Genomic DNA, 16,254 nt, shown 5'->3' with positions numbered 1-16,254 from the left:
ATTTGTGTGCTCATCTTTGCTTGTTCAACTGGATTTCTTTTACAATCCAGGACCACTTGCTCTGAGGTGGCAGTACCTACAGTGAGCTGCCCTTTCCCACATAAAGGCATTTTTTTATCTGAGGTACCTCTTTCCAGATAACCTCAGCCTATTTAAAGTTAACAAAAATTAAATAAATAATTGATCCTTTGTCAACCTGACACATCAATACTTTACTAGTAAACCCAAACCTTCTAATTGATCCTTAATATATTATATTGATATCAATATTTTCTACATAAAACATAGTAACAAACATAACAGGCCACAAAACATAGACTCAATGTACAGAAAAGTAAAGGTAGAAGTTTTACCTTCAGGTATTTCTGTTCTTAGAAACAGTGAGTTCCATGGAGTGTACAGGGACATATCATGATTGAATTTATCAGGTTTCCCATTGACATATGTGTTTTACACATTTCTTTAAGACACAACAACACAATTTTCTAAGCAGTGTTATTTATGTTTTCTATATCCAATAACATCTATTAGAGTTTAAGATACATTCTGTAACTTGTTAATCTGCAAACAAACAAACAATCAAACAAACTGCTCTTGATTATTTCATTTAATCCCGAGTGTAACAGCTCTCTCTCTCTCTCTTCTTAAATAATTTTTTCTTAGATTCCTATTAGGTTTTAAAGTCATTTTCCTGCAAATACTGTAAAAAAATTTTTCCAGTCAGAATTTCATAACTGCATCATCATAAAACATTTTATTTCCTGGTGTTAGATGAATTGGTTACAATAGATTTTATTCAGTACTACATTACATTTGTAACATTGTGTACATTTGGTAAATATCTTGGACATTCAATATTGGGAGTCCACAATCTTTTCAAAACACTTATTCTACCTCTCAAGACAACTTCCTCCCAGTGTACTGAAAGAGTTCACTTGCAAGTCAGTTTCCTATTACTAAATGGGAGACGTCTACAACTGTCCCTTTGCAGACTCACAGCCATGGCTAACATCTTTTAAGCTGTCAGGATTGCATTTCAATTGTATTTAGATGAATTCTATGCCTATTTACATTTGACTCAACGATATGGTCCTATTAATCTGTGGAATACCAGGTTGGCAGCCTCATTCTTCCCTCTCTCACATCTAGACAGCTGAATTATCTTGATTTATGGCTTCAGAATGACAGTGGCTGCACAGAATCTTACACTCTGTCCCACTGAATTGACTTTGCATCATCATCAGACTGTGCACAATACATTGCATCCAAAAGACTCCAAAAGAATTTTTAGAAGATGCTTAAAATTTGATCTTAGTTTTATGGCTCTGAAGTGAGAACTCGATACCATGCATAACTTCACGTTTGCTTCATCCAGTCTCCGTCATACTTTATCTCTGTTGTCAAAGCATTAAAATGCATATCTGGATGATGAAATAAAATGTACAGGATGTATAGACTGACAAACAGTGCTCCATTACAAATCTTATTTGTCTTCATTGCATTTTTTTTTCCTGACAGGGTGAAGGGATTGTCATGGAAAGCAGATCATTCATAATCAACAACAGAAGTGATGATGTTTCACAGGAAGCCAGGGCTATGGTGCATATCACTACTCACAAAGAATAGTCATTTTCTTTCTTTTGACTTTTCATAGCAGATTATTCAGGCAGTTAAAAATACTAAGACATTGAAATGTCTGTGATTCAAAGAGTACCCCATTTCAAAAAAGATCTTGCCAGTTTCTAGACTTAACATGGTTTCCTTGTAGATGTAACAGCATAAAGCAAATGTAAATCAGAACAATGACATTTATTCTGTCATGTTTATAATACTTCAGAGATAATTTCTCTCGTAGTTTGGTCACAAGGTTCATACAAGAGAGTTACAGAATAGCAAAACCCCATGTCATCTATTTCTTTAAACCAAGCAGTAATTTCTTCTTGTCTTTCAGCTTTTCTCTTAAACTAAGTATTTACTGTTAAGGAGATTGGGCAACCTCACTTAATATGCTCATCTGAAACCAGAAAGAAAAAGTCTTTATGTATGTACATAATTATAGTTTACATCAATTGCATTTGAGTTGAATACAGGTCTAATCATACGTTAATTTGCTAGCAATGTAAATGTGTATGTTCTATGGAAAAAAGCTGAAGTTTTCAGGGTTCCCTGAATACAAAGACTCAAAAGGGTCCATGATCTAGGCTTATAACTCATCCATGGCTTGTATATACTGTGAGTAATACAAACCCTTGTTTTTCTGTGACATGTTTTTATGATTTTGTAGCCACTTGTAACTTCATTGGATATAATCAATATAATAAATTTATGATAAATTTCAATGAGTCTAAACATCAAATGTTCACATTTCACGTGAGTCAGTTATCTTTTCCGGATATTGTAATACTTAAGTTACCTGCTTTAGTCATAACAATACCTACCTCTGTTACTCATATCATATATCACCACAAATCTAGCAATCATACAGCTGGAGAGATGGTTTGGTAGTTAAGAGATATTGCTGTTCTTCCAGAAGAGCAAAGTTCGATTCCTGAAACCATATCATGTGGCTTACAATTTCCTATGACTCCCGTTCAAGGGGATCCAATGCTTTCTTCTGGCCTCCACTGGCATCTGCCATAAATTGCACATATAAACACAGATTTACATACATATACATACATAAGAAGTAAAAATAAACGTAAACTTAAATAATAATCCACCTATATGCGAATCAGAAGTACAATTGAGACCTCATTGGATGAAAATACATATTTCAGCACTTTGCATTCAGTTATGTAAACTTAGGAACAATTCCTTTGCATTTTTCCAAATTCTACCCTTGGCTTTTGTCTTCCTCCTGTCAAAGACAGCCACATCAGACTGAGAACTTGGTATTGATATCTGGTTGTTTTCTCCTTCCAAATTTAGACATTTCTGGAACTATGTTTTACTCTCAAGGATAACTCAGGATAATCCCCCCAGACTCAGTGTTGTTGACATGCTACATGGATAATGTCGTGTTGCTCAGAATGCTGCACATTCACAACCCTCAGGGGTTGTGATGGAAATTTTTAGAGGTATTCTTTTGTCTACCATCATGCTACTGTTCCAGATCCTAATCTCTCACTATCACAATGAATCATTTTCAACACAGCCAAAATTTATTAAGAAAATAATAATAATAATAATAATAATAACAATAATAATGGGTAAACAAATAAATCAATGAAGAGAACTGGGATTTTAAAAGAGAGGCACATATGTTTTATTTATTTGGTTAAAAAACTATAATTACTGGGTTTCTAGAGGCAGCTCAGTGGTTAAACATAATGGATGATCTTCCAGATGCCTTGAGGTTTGGTTCCAGGAAGCAACATGGTAGCTAACACAACTCCTCTAACTCTAGTCCAAGGAGATCCCACATCCTCTTTTTGTCTGTACAGACACTGTGTATAGACACACATGCAGACAAATACTGTATAAATCAATAGATTTTTTTTAATTTAAAAATCTACAAGTTTTAGGTACTTATGCAAACATTTTTAGTACATAATCAGTGACTATATCTGTCAGATCTGTTTGTTTGTTTGTTTGTTTGTTTGTTTGCTTGTTTGCTTTTTGGTGACTCTCAGGTAGGATGTTTAACCTATTCAAGTGCTACCTACAACCAACATAAACACCAAGAATATCACCAGTCAGATCCTAAAATCTTCAGCAGAGATTTCCGTACCTGCTGCCACCCATCTGCCTATTGTCTTCACCAGTTAACTTGAAAATTGTTTTTGTTTATGATTTCCCTTTGATTAATAATGAAAATTTTCATAAAACCATTTTCATATTCTAACACTTTATATGTGTTAGCGTAAATCTGTGTTTGCCCTTCATGCTCAGTCATAGCTGGCTCACATTTTGTATTTCTTATTTTCTTTGAGGAAAAAAAAAATCCATGGGCTTGTTTTTGTTGGGGTTGTTGTTGTTGTTGTTGTTGTTGACAATAATAGCTACACTAATAGCTAACCCTGTGGAATGATCTTTCAGCTTCCAGAACCAGTGTCTTTGATATCAGTATCTTACCAGTCAGCATAGGGAAAAGACTGACAGACTTTACAGTTGTAGCGAGTGATTAATGTAGAATGCTCCATAAAGGCCAAAGCTATTAATAATGTTGGCATTATGCAGTGATAAACAAACCTATTTATGGCAACACAGCCTTATGCACTTTAGACTGAGATTGAGGCTCCTGGTGCCAAAAGAAGTGGCTGGAGAATCTCATTGAAATTAAAAAGATTAAGTCCTCATTACTGGGAGGAAATGGAGAGCTTGTCCTAATCCTCCCCTAACTATGGCTGTGTTTTTCCTGCAGTGCAAAGCCATCTAGGCATTGTTGTGCAGAGCTATTCCTTCCATGGTACCTTAAGAACTTTGCAGTGTCTTGTAAATAAGACTCAACCTCTTGTTTAATTCTCTTTTTGAAAAGTAAAAGATATAATTCTAATAGCTGGCTTCCTACATGCTAAGTCCTAAACAAATTATAATTAAGGTTGTTACTCTTTGATTCTCTCCTTTGATTTTATTATACTAATTAAGATGTTTAATTGCATCTTAATGTTATAATCAACTAAATCCTTTCGTTCTCTATGAAGGTCCTTTCATTGATGTGTGTGTGTGTGAAAAAGAGAGGGGGGGGAGAAGGCAGAAACCTAGAGCTTTTGTCCATTTAGGATTAATGTCTAGTCTCTCATTTGACTACAGATGATGAGATAAAAATCAACAAAACCGTAAGCAAATGCTTCCAGAAGTTTGGAAACATGAAGTAGAGAGCTGTAACTCTACCTAGGAGCCAACATGAGGTCAGCTCTAGAAATTTAGCAGCTCACTTGCAACCTTCATTTCCAAGATGTAATTCTGCATTAGGGACTCACAGTATTCTAGTGAGACTGCCTCACTTAAGTAGCACAAAGCAGTGTTTACTGAAACTGGAACAGAATACGTGGCAAGAGAACTGGAGAAGATGAGAAGGGAGAAGGGAGAAGGGAGAAGGGAGAAGGGAGAAGGGAGGAGGGAGAAGGGAGAAGGGAGAAGGGAGAAGGGAGAAGGGAGAAGGGAGGAGATCTAAGGAGATTTTAGATGTTTATAAAACAATTGTTCTCATCCTTCCAAATGCTGCAGGTCTTTAATACAAGTCCTCAAGTTGTGGTAATCCTTTGCGCCCTCCCCCCCAATACCATAAAATCAGTTTCATTGTTACTTCATAGCTGTAATTTTGCTACTGTTATAAATCATAATGTAAATAATTTTGGAGATAAATGTTTGCCAAGGGAGTCATGACCCACAGATTAAGGACCACTGTTAAAGGATGAATTAAAATATTCAATGACAAAAAGCTCAAGTATTCAAATACAAAAAGACAAAAGAATAAATAGATGGAGAAGAAACTCTTAACAGTATGAATGAACAAAGATTAACCACACATAGTCTGGGAAGCAATCTCAGGAAGATGCATTGTCTATCAATCCTAGACTAATGACTACTCTGTCTATGCCTTAGACAATAGTTCTATAGGAACAAATGGGTTCTTAAGGTGCATTCAAAGCATACCATGACAGTGTTGCTCCTCCCATGGGCCTGCAAATGCCCTCAGCTCCTTCAGTCCCTTCTCCAACTCCTAACTCCTCCATCAGGGACCCCACACTCAGTCCAGTGATTGGCTGTGAGCATCCACCTCTGTATTTGTCAGGCTTTGGCAGAGACTCTCAGGATACAGCCATATCAGGCTCCCATCACCAAACATTTCCTGGCATCTATAAGATTGTCCAAGTTTGGCAAATCTATGAGGGATGGATCTCCAGATGGAACAGTCTCTGGATGGCCTTTCCTTCAGTCTCTGTTCCTTACTTGGTCTCCATATTTCCTCCTGTAAATATTTTGTACCTCCTTCTAAGAAGCACTGAAGTATAAACACTTTAGTCTTCCTTCTTGAGCTTTATATGGTCTGTGAATTGTATCTTGGGTGTTCTGAACTTTGGACTAATGTGTACTTATCAGTGAATCCATACCATGTGTGTTCTTTTGTGACTGGGATACCAACCCCAGCCCCCACTCCCAGGAGCTCTCTGGGGCTGAATCACCAACCAAAGAGTACACATTGAGGGACCCAGGGCTCCAGCCACATATGTGGTAGATGATAGCCTTGTTGAACATCAGTGGAAGAAGCGGCCCTTGGACCTGATGGGGTTCGATGCCCCAGTGTAGGGGAATGCCAGGGTGGGAAGGCAGGAGCTGGTGGGTGGGTGGAGGAGCACCCTCAGAGAGGCAGAGGAAGAAGGGATGGGATAGGTGGTTTCCGGAGGAAAGACTTGGAAAAGGGATAACATTTGAAATGTAAATAAAAAAAAATATTCCATTAAAAAAGTGTACCATGTCAAAGGTTTAAGTGTTTGATAAAACATAAAGTCTGAGAAACTCAATAACCTAAAATCTTCATTATAAGACCTTTAATTAGAAGGGTTAAGAGGGAATTGCAGAAGCCAAAAATCAAACCAAACCAAACCAGCCAAACAACTAAACAAACAAAAACATGGAGACAGGAACAGCAGGGGTTAGTATTTTTACCTTTAGTATACCAAGAGTCTAAGAGATAGTAGGGTACATGAGAATTCAGATATATGCTTGAATTATCATTTACTCTAGTAATAGAAGTCTTGACTATAGTTTCCTAGAAAAATGAACACGCTTTCAAATATCTTTTGTCTTTGTACTTGGGTCAGTGTGTACTTTATAGATAATAGATCTAAGTTTGAATTGCTTATATGAATTATGTTCATTTTATTATTTTGTGTATGTCTCAGTTAGGATTTTACTACTGTGAACAGACACCATGACCAAGGCAACTCTTAAAAGAAAATCATTTAATTCGGTCTGGCTTGCAAGTTCAGAGGTTCAGTCCATTATTATAAAAGTGAGAGCATGGCAGCATCCAGGTAGGCATGGAGCTGGAGGAGTTGAGAGTTCTCCATGTTGTTACAAAGGCAAATAGGAGAAGACTGGTTTCTAGGCAGCTAGGACAAGGGTCTTAAAGCCCACGCCCACAGTGATACCCTTCCTCCAACAAGGCCACACCTCCAAATAGTGCCACTCCATGGAACAAGCATATTCATACCACCACAGTGTATAAATATATTTTTGTGTGTGTATACCTAAGATTTAGCTCACTTTAAAAATGTTACTCTGTTCAGATATCCAAATACCAGTGACTATGAAATACTTTTCACAATTTATTTATTTTGTACATCATTATTAGTCTATTTTACTTTTACTTATTTCAGATTTCTACCTGTTCTTCAGTATATATTATGATAATTTTCTATATCACGTGATTTTCCAAAAATACATACATATATATATACACACGCACACACACATACATACATATATACATATGCATGTTTATCTTAGAAAATAGAGAATAAATGAAATAATGTTGTTACAAAAATACTGTTGTGGATATCAATGCACATTTTGTCAGGCAATGTTGCCTATATCTTTTCCTTGCTTATAGATAATAAAATGTGTTCTATTTTCTTTTCTATTACTGAATCCTATTCATTGGCTTTAATTTTGATTAACATTTGTCTCAGTTTTATAGTCTTTGTATTGGTACAATGTCTGAGTGGTTTCCACTTTTTCTGCTTCTTGTGTCATCTATTTAAACTAAAGTATTGAAGTTATTTTTGTGTCAGTTATTTGAATTTAAATCTGCTCTGTTAATGCCTACATGCCATTTAAATATGAACGTTTTCCATTTATAAACTTAATAAATTCAGAAGAACATCACTATTTAGCAGTGAATATGAGGGTGGGTTAAGGATAAGAGTTTATAGCCAGGCATAGTGGCTCATGCCTTTAATCCCAGCACTTGGGAGGCAGAGGCAGCTAATTTCTGAGTTCGAGGCCAGCCTGGTTTTCTCAGTGAATTCCAGCACAGCCAGAGCAACACAGAGAAACCCTATCTTGAAAAGCAAAACAAAACAAAACAGGATAAGAGTTTATAATTATATGTAACAGAACTTCACTTTACAATATTTATTTATGTCATAATATTTCTTCTGCCTTAATTTCTTAAAGAGAAAAATAAAAGAAATGGTGTTTATAGAACTGTTGGATGTTGGTCTGCAACTCATAGAATTGCACTAATTGTTGTATATTACTATTGTTAAATTATATTCCTCTATATATTCTATATATAGTTCCATATATAAATATATTCTATATATTCAGCTCCTCTATATTATTAAATGAGATGTTATTTAACTTAATTCTTCTACCTGTGGATATTTCGAACCATTTGTTGAAGATGATGATTTTTATCCAGCATATAATGTGGAATCTGTGGCAATATGAGATGGCTGTATGACAATGACCAGCTTTGGCACTAAAGGGTAAACTGAGACAGGCACCTAGTGAGGATCAGTGCTGGGGGCCACTGACAGGGGTAAGTCTAGATACCTATAGGGCTGCTGCCTATGGAAGCTAATGATGAGAAAAGATAAAGGAGGGACTAACACACACACACACACACACACACACAGAGAGAGAGAGAGAGAGAGAGAGAGAGAGGGGGAGAGAGAGAGAGAGAGAGAGAGAGAGATTCAGAGAGACAGAGAGACAGACAGAGCAGACAGAGAGACAGAGACAGACAGAGACACACAGACTGTTGAAGCAAAAGCAAGTTCAAGTGATGTATTTCTTCTCTTAACTTCCTTTCATACCCCTTGAGACAAAGTTTTTCCTCTTAGGAAGAAAATTACTTCATAGCCATAAGTTACACATTTTATAAAGATAATCCCCATAAAAACATATCCATCTTGAAGAGATTAAAATCATTACACACATGAAAATTACAAAAGGATATCATTATATTATATGAAAAGTGTATCTAAGTAAACCAATGCCACTTATCTTTATTTCCAAAAACTCATTGTAACTGCAAAGCAGTAATTTTTATTCGTTGATTAAGAAAGTTTAAGCAGGCAAAGTCTATAGTAGTTAAGTTTCTCCCTATGCTTGGTTCACAGCAAGCTATACTTATTAAGGAGCAGGTTATGTTCCTTATATCTCACTTTTGAAGTACTGAGCAGCTAAGCTGGTTTTCTGATTTTATACTCCGAATTATTACTCTTTACCATAACCTTATTATTTTCTGGTGTACACAAAAAACCTGATACAAAATTCCTACATCACAGGATCACGGACGTCAGGCCCGAGCTATCATGTGTGCTGATTTTGATCATTACCGCGACCCAAGCCTATTCTTCTCACCTCTACAGTTATGTGCTTGTCATGCCTGAGTGCTCGCTGCACTCTTTTCTCTAACTCAAGCAGCCTCTGCCATACTATCAGGAAGGGCACACTGCACTCTTGATTCTTACTTAAAAAAGATTCTATCAACTGTCCTAATTTTCTAACTTTATATTTTTTATCAATTACCCTAACTTCCCAAACTTGAATGATGCTAACTTCATAAAGCTACTTAAACCAAGTCAGAAATTCCATAAAGTCATTAATTTATCTAGACATTACCTCAAGAACTTTCATATTCATGTCGATTTGCAAGAAACTTCTCCAACAGCGTGGGCTATTGCCCAGTAATTAACCACACCAGACTATAGGCAGTTAGGGTGTCCTGGTGTCCACTCACACCAAGCCAAATAGACAAAGAGTACGGCAATGACCAGCATGATAAAGCACACCAGTAACAAGAAGAGATCCTGAGATGAAGTCTCTAGGGTTGTGCTGTCGCAGAGCTCACCCATCACAGCTGAGTTAGACATTAGCCCATCTCTAGGGAATGTAGGGAACTACCACTTCCTGTTCAGTGTCTGACAGTTGTAATCATGTATAATCATATTTAAGACTTCTATAGTGCTCTATTGATCTACATGATTGTATTGTGCCAGTTTTTATCTCTATGGCTCTGTAATACAGCTTTAGTGTATGGTAATCACTCTGTCATTGTCCTTTTTGCTCAGAATTGCTTTGGAAGACCAGGGTCTTTTGTGGTTCCATATAAAGCCCATGGGCCACCACAATGATCAGCATGACAAGATATCCCCAAAAGTGAAATAATGGCACTTGTATGCCTTAGTAAACATAATTGTATTTAAGGCCCACTAAATTGGACAAATTACTGCCTGGTACTGTAAATCTAACCAACCACATGTACTGATGGATGCCATGTACTCTAGAGAAGAAATTACTACTGCCATATTGATAAGCCAGTTTAATTTCCAACTACAGTCTAAATACCTAACTTTATATCTACAAGTGTAGCTATCTCCCATCATCAGAGAAATTATTATTAAGATAGATGGAGTGATCATAGAAATTTAAAACTGGTCAAAATACAGAAATATTGACTGTGGAGTTTCTGATACATCTATAACACATCTTCTATACTTAAAGTCAGGGGACATAAAGAGTGGAACAAAAGTTAAAACCAGGAGACCAGGGCATCTGCTAAAAGAGTGTTTTCTATATATAGCAGAAAATATCACCCATGAAATCCTAACAATATGACTGCCTAAACAAGACCTGCACAGTTACAATACTGATTGATATTCCAATGCAGACAGGAAAAATCTTACAAAAACTCATCTACAGAAAATGATGTCCCTAGTACTACTGGAGGATCCAACAATACCTCTCCTGGGCATATACCCAGAAGATGTCCCAACTGGTAATAAGGACACAACTCCACTATGTTCACAGCAGCCTTCTTTATAATAGCCAGAAGCTGGAAAGAACCCAGATGTCCCTCAACAGAGGATGCCTCAACTGGTAATAAGGACACATGCTCCACTAATTCATAGCAGCCTTATTTATAATAGCCAGGAGCTAGAAAGAATTGAGATGTCCCTCAACAGAGGAATGGATACAGAAAATGTGGTACATTTACACAATAGAGTACTACTCAGCTATTAAAAACAATGAATTTATGAAATTCTTAAGCAAATGGATGAAGCTGGAGGATATCATCCTGAGTGAGGTAACCCAATCACAAAAGAACACAAATGATATGCACTCACTTATAAGTGAATATTAGCCCAGAAACTTAGAATACCCAAGATACAATTTGTGAAACACATGAAACTCAGGAAGAAGGGAGACCAAAGTGTGAATACTTTGTTCCTCCTTACAATGGGGAACAAAATACCCATGGCAGGAGTTACAGAGACAAAGTTTGGAGCTGAGATGGAAGGAAGGACTATACAGAGACTGCCCATCCGGGGACCCATCCCATAATCAGTCACTAAACACAGAGACACTATTGCATATGCCAGCAAGATTTTGCTGAAAGTACCCTGATATAGCTGTCTCATGTGAGGCTATGCCAGTGCCTGGCAAATACAGAAGTGGATGCTCATATCATCTATTCGATGGAACACAGGGCTCCCAATGGAGGAGCTAGAGAAAGTACCCAAGGAGCTAAAGGGATCTGTAACACTATAGGAGGAGCAGTAATATGAACGAATCTGTACTCCTAGCGTTTGTGTCTCTAGCTGCATATGTTGCAGAAGATGGCCTAGTTGGCTGTCATTTGGAGGATAGGCCCTTTGTCTTGCAAAGATTATATACCCCAGTACAAGGGAATTCCAGGGCCAGGAAGTGTGAGTGGCTGGGTTGGGGAGCAGGGCTGGGTAGGGTATAGGGAACTTTTGGGATAGCATTTGAAATGTAAATGAAGAAAATATCTAATAAAAATTGTTTAAAACATAAAAAATAATAACTTAAAACTTTATGTCTAAAATACTTGTCATTAAGTTTATAATGTATTAGTTTTATTTTCAGTGAATATAAAAAATTGAGAAGTTGTTTCTTCTGCCATTTGATCGTTGAGTGAAGGCATAGTTAATGCATTTCATTAAGCTTTACTGTAATGGTTTCTGAAATGTTTTCCCCACAAAACTATTTTTTATTCCTATAATACTACACTATGATGTCTGTTGAAATATATACCTTATATTTTGTGTTTATAGCATAGCTGTATTGGCATATCAAATATCTAACCATGTCTATTATTCATATAGAACTAACAACTTATTTTTGAAGAAAAAACTCAAAGAAGATCATCATGAAAATCTATAATTGTGTCAATGTTCAAGCATGTTTTACCAAGAACATATTTTTCTTTATATAACTGAAAATGAACAATACTATAACAAATAATAGCTAGCTACTGAGTTAGCTATTGAATGAGTTTTGAATATATATATATTGAAATTTACATGGATTTCTTGTACATCATACAGATATCATAAATTTATTTTCTTATATGTGTAATGTCTAAATATATTACAAGCTATTAATTTAGACTGTTAAAAAAAAAAGAAAAATATGTCCCAAACATGGGAAGCCTCTCTAAGAACACAACCTGAAGAAATTTCATTCTTGTTCAACTAGCAGCTATAAGTTACCAGTATCATCTCCCCTAGGATTGGGTATACATGAAGCCCCCCACCCCCTCCATCAATGCTGGCATTTAGGCTGATTTGATATCATGCAGGTCTTATATAAGTTGTCATAGCCACTGCAATGCAAGCATTCTATTATGCTGGGCAAAGGTCATTTACGTCTTATACTACTTCTATTTTTTAATTTAACCTTCTTTTATTTTTTGGGTGATTTACCAGAGGTTTCAACCTGCCTTCTTTTTTCTCCCTCTTCTCCAATATACCCACTACCTTACTTTCAAAGTCATTCTTCTTTAATGATTCAATGATTATTCTCTCTCTCTCTCTCTCTCTCTCTCTCTCTCTCTCTCTCACACACACACACACACACACACACACACACACACACACACACCCTGCATACATATATACTACTTAGTCCATTTATAATGGCTTATATCTATGTGTTTCAGGATGACTCTTGGAATTTGACAAGATATAAGGATGTTTTCTTGAGAAAAGTAATTTCCCCCACTTTGCAGCTATCAGTTGCTCATGGTGCTTTATGTAGAAGTACCATTTTGTGAAATTTCCTTTACCCACAATGGTGTGTTAGCTGGCATTTATGTTATATAAATCTTGTTTATGCAACAATATTTTTGACATTTCATGAATGTTTTGCTGTATATGATTTTATTAAAACTTCCTTTCCATAGTTACTTAGTTTAGCTCTTTTTATTTTTCATTTTCTTAGTTCAGGCATATAGTTAGAAATATACCACAGGTAAATTACTTTGCTACATTTTAAATCGTATATTATAATATGACATTTATGTGAAATTATACATACAAAGTACATGTAGTACATACATATATATATGTAGAATGTAATATATATCCATACACATATGTATCCATAAACACACAAACACACACATTTGGGCTGAAATAAAGTGATTTTCATAGATACTGCATATCAGATAATTTTAATAAAAAATACAGGCCTGAAAAAGAAAATTAATCTGTGCCTTTGTCAAGAAAACCATTTTGTGGGTGAGACTTTATTATTCAAGTGTTTGAAACAGTCATTTCAGATCCTGTGCTCGTGAAGTATGACATGAAGTCTGGCATTTCCAACATTTTCTCACTAGGCAGCTGGTAAAAACAATCTAACTTAACAGGTTGAAGCTAAACCATATGCTGAAAACTAGACTGAATAGTGTACACAGCAGTTACATAAGTATAAATCATGAGTAAAATTCCCACAAACTGCTTAATATTTGTTAACTTAAAAATCCTCCCATTACCTTTTCATGGACCTAGGGTTTTAAAAAAGTATTTTAACTATTAACTGTTCAAGCTAACTCTGTTATTGAGAACGGTGTTTTTTATTATGTGATGTCTGCATTTACTGTTTTGGATCTTAAAAGTAATATGGAAATGTCCTCAAATTCTAACATTTGCTCTCACATCTGTGTGCAACTGTCTCCCGAGGACATTTGGTTCAATGAAGACAGCTGCCTTCCTCTCACATCTGTGTGCACTGTCTTCAGGGGACAGTGGCCTCCATGAAGCCAACAGCTTCCTTGACTCATATAAATGCTTCTCATTAATGAACTCTGCCCACAGCCTTCTGGAGAAAAAGACCCTGGGAACATCATGTTCTGCTTCTTCTTTGAATGGCATAAAAAACAGAGAAAGGATGATATGCAAAACTATTCATTAACAGATAAACTGAGTATCATAAAGTCAGAATTTATGTATATTGCTTTTGTTATGAAATAATTTTGGTAAGAAAAATGACTAGAGTCATTCATCTGCATATACTAAGCACTCATACATGTTAATTCATTGTGAGTCCTATGGTGGTACTGGCATGATTACTTTTATCTTAGGGTTTTATATCTGTGGAGAGATACCATGGCAATGGCAACTCTTATAAAGAAAAGCACTTAACTAAGGCTCACTTACAGTTTCAGTAGTTTAGTCTATTATCGCCATGGTAAGAAGCAAGGTGGAATGCAGGTAGATATGATACTGGAGAAGGAGCTGAGTGTTTTACATATTGATCTTCAGGCAGCAGCGGGGAATATGACACACTGGATAAAATATGAACATATGAGATTCCAAAGCTTGTCTCCATAGTAACACACTAACTCCAAGAATGTCACACCTACTCCAACAAGGCCATACCTACAAGTAATGCCACTCCCTATGGGCCAAGCATTCAACATTTGAGTCTTGAGTTATGGGGGCCATACATATTCAAGCTACCACAGCATCATAAGTCGACTTTCAAGAATCTTTGGAAATCTTCACTGGGTCATATATTTTGGGATAAGGGGGCCGTGGGAAAAAGTCAATTAATCTATTAATCTATAGGCATAAATTTTTCTCAACCTACTTTAATAAATGTTCAACCCCTAGTCTGCCACCCACCAGAGGTAGTGGAAGAGAAAAGTTATTAAGGCACAGGAAGCAGGCCTGTTTAGAAATAGTTTGTATTTTGGGAGGTGACTCCAATCTTCCTTGTCAGGATATTAGCAGAAAAGTCCAGGAGCAAACAATATGAATTAGCAGCTGCAGTCCAGAGCACTTGGCAGTCACCACACATGAAAAAGCCAGGTCAGTTCAATTTAGAAAAAACTGCAAGGCTAACAAACAAGCCCACAGCCACAGCAGAAACAGCAGGAAACCACAGGAACCTCACAAGAAGTTCTTTGGTGAGTTTCTTTCTTTGGCATCACCACAGTGGAGCTCAGCAACACAATGGAAGGTCAACCAATGTGTGAATAGTGAGATGGAAGAAAGCAAACCTATGCTTTTGCTTCCACTGTCTCTGGGGTCATATTTGTATTCCTTCTGAACAGCATGCATCCTTCCATGTGGTTGCTATAGTAAAACATTCTTTCACCTGTGTTCGCTTCAGGAAAACATTTTTTTTTCATGTATGAGCTTTAGCAAAACAACCTTTCACCTATGTGGCCAGCAAATCATCATTTGACATAACTGACTTTCCAAAGAAACCAAAAGTTTCCACTTTCCTATTCCTTCATAAAGTGGGGATTTCTATGTAGCACAACATTTGTTAGGTCTTATACTGCCTATAAAATAATGATGATGTACCAAACAAAAATGTATAGGATATAACAATCCATTTTGACAGATTCATGAGCTCGAGTGTAGATAGCTAGCAGGTGCTTGTGTCAAGAAGTGTCTGCTTTAGTAAACACAGCACTCACGGATAATACATACTCAAATACTGTGGTGCCCATCATTAAAATGTCTCCTAAATCCTACCTGTAACCCATTTTTCAATTGTGTCTTTTATTGGCCCTTGTTATGACAGTTCATTTTGTATGTGACCTTGACTAGGTCCCTCTGTTCAAGTATTTGGACACATTTTAAGTTTGGGTATTTCAGAAATTTGGTTTGATGACTTGAACACTTCCAGTAGTGGGCTTTGAGTAAGATATTGTAGTCAGGATGCAGTGAGATGAATTGAGAAAAAAAAATAAAATAAGGCCAACTAAAATAAAACAGCTGCAAAAGCAGATCTTCCTAAAAGGAAGGAATTCTCCTGGAATATGCCTTTGGGACTTGGCTTGAATTCAACTTCATTTTTCATTTTTTTTCCATTTCCTGGTTATATCCTGAAAATATTCAGTATGTCAACCCCTATAATTCCATACATGAACCGATTCCTTAAAACACCCTCTCTCTACCCCTCTCTTCCTTTCTCTCTCTTTCATATCTATCATTTATGTATCATCAATCTCTCTGTTTGTGCATGTATGTATGTATG

The 16,254-nt window shown here is 36.4% G+C and overlaps 1 long non-coding RNA gene across 1 annotated transcript in view; it reads right to left on the bottom strand.

Moving 5' to 3' along the window:
- Positions 1-359: 359 nt before the first annotated feature.
- Positions 360-16,254, bottom strand: part of Gm34370 — a 30,203-nt gene continuing 14,308 nt past the window's right edge. Inside the window, exons 4-6 of the long non-coding RNA XR_379002.2 lie at positions 14,421-14,548; positions 2,439-2,631; positions 360-460 (exon numbers count right to left, since the gene is read on the bottom strand). This is a non-coding gene — a long non-coding RNA (predicted gene, 34370). The remainder of the gene's footprint in view (positions 461-2,438; positions 2,632-14,420; positions 14,549-16,254) is intronic.

Source organism: Mus musculus, chromosome 8 (genome assembly GCF_000001635.26).
Source record: "Mus musculus strain C57BL/6J chromosome 8, GRCm38.p6 C57BL/6J".
In the NCBI taxonomy this organism is placed as follows: Eukaryota; Metazoa; Chordata; class Mammalia; order Rodentia; family Muridae; genus Mus; species Mus musculus.
Note: the sequence above shows the minus strand (reverse complement) of the source record. Positions and strands in the feature narration are given on the sequence as shown.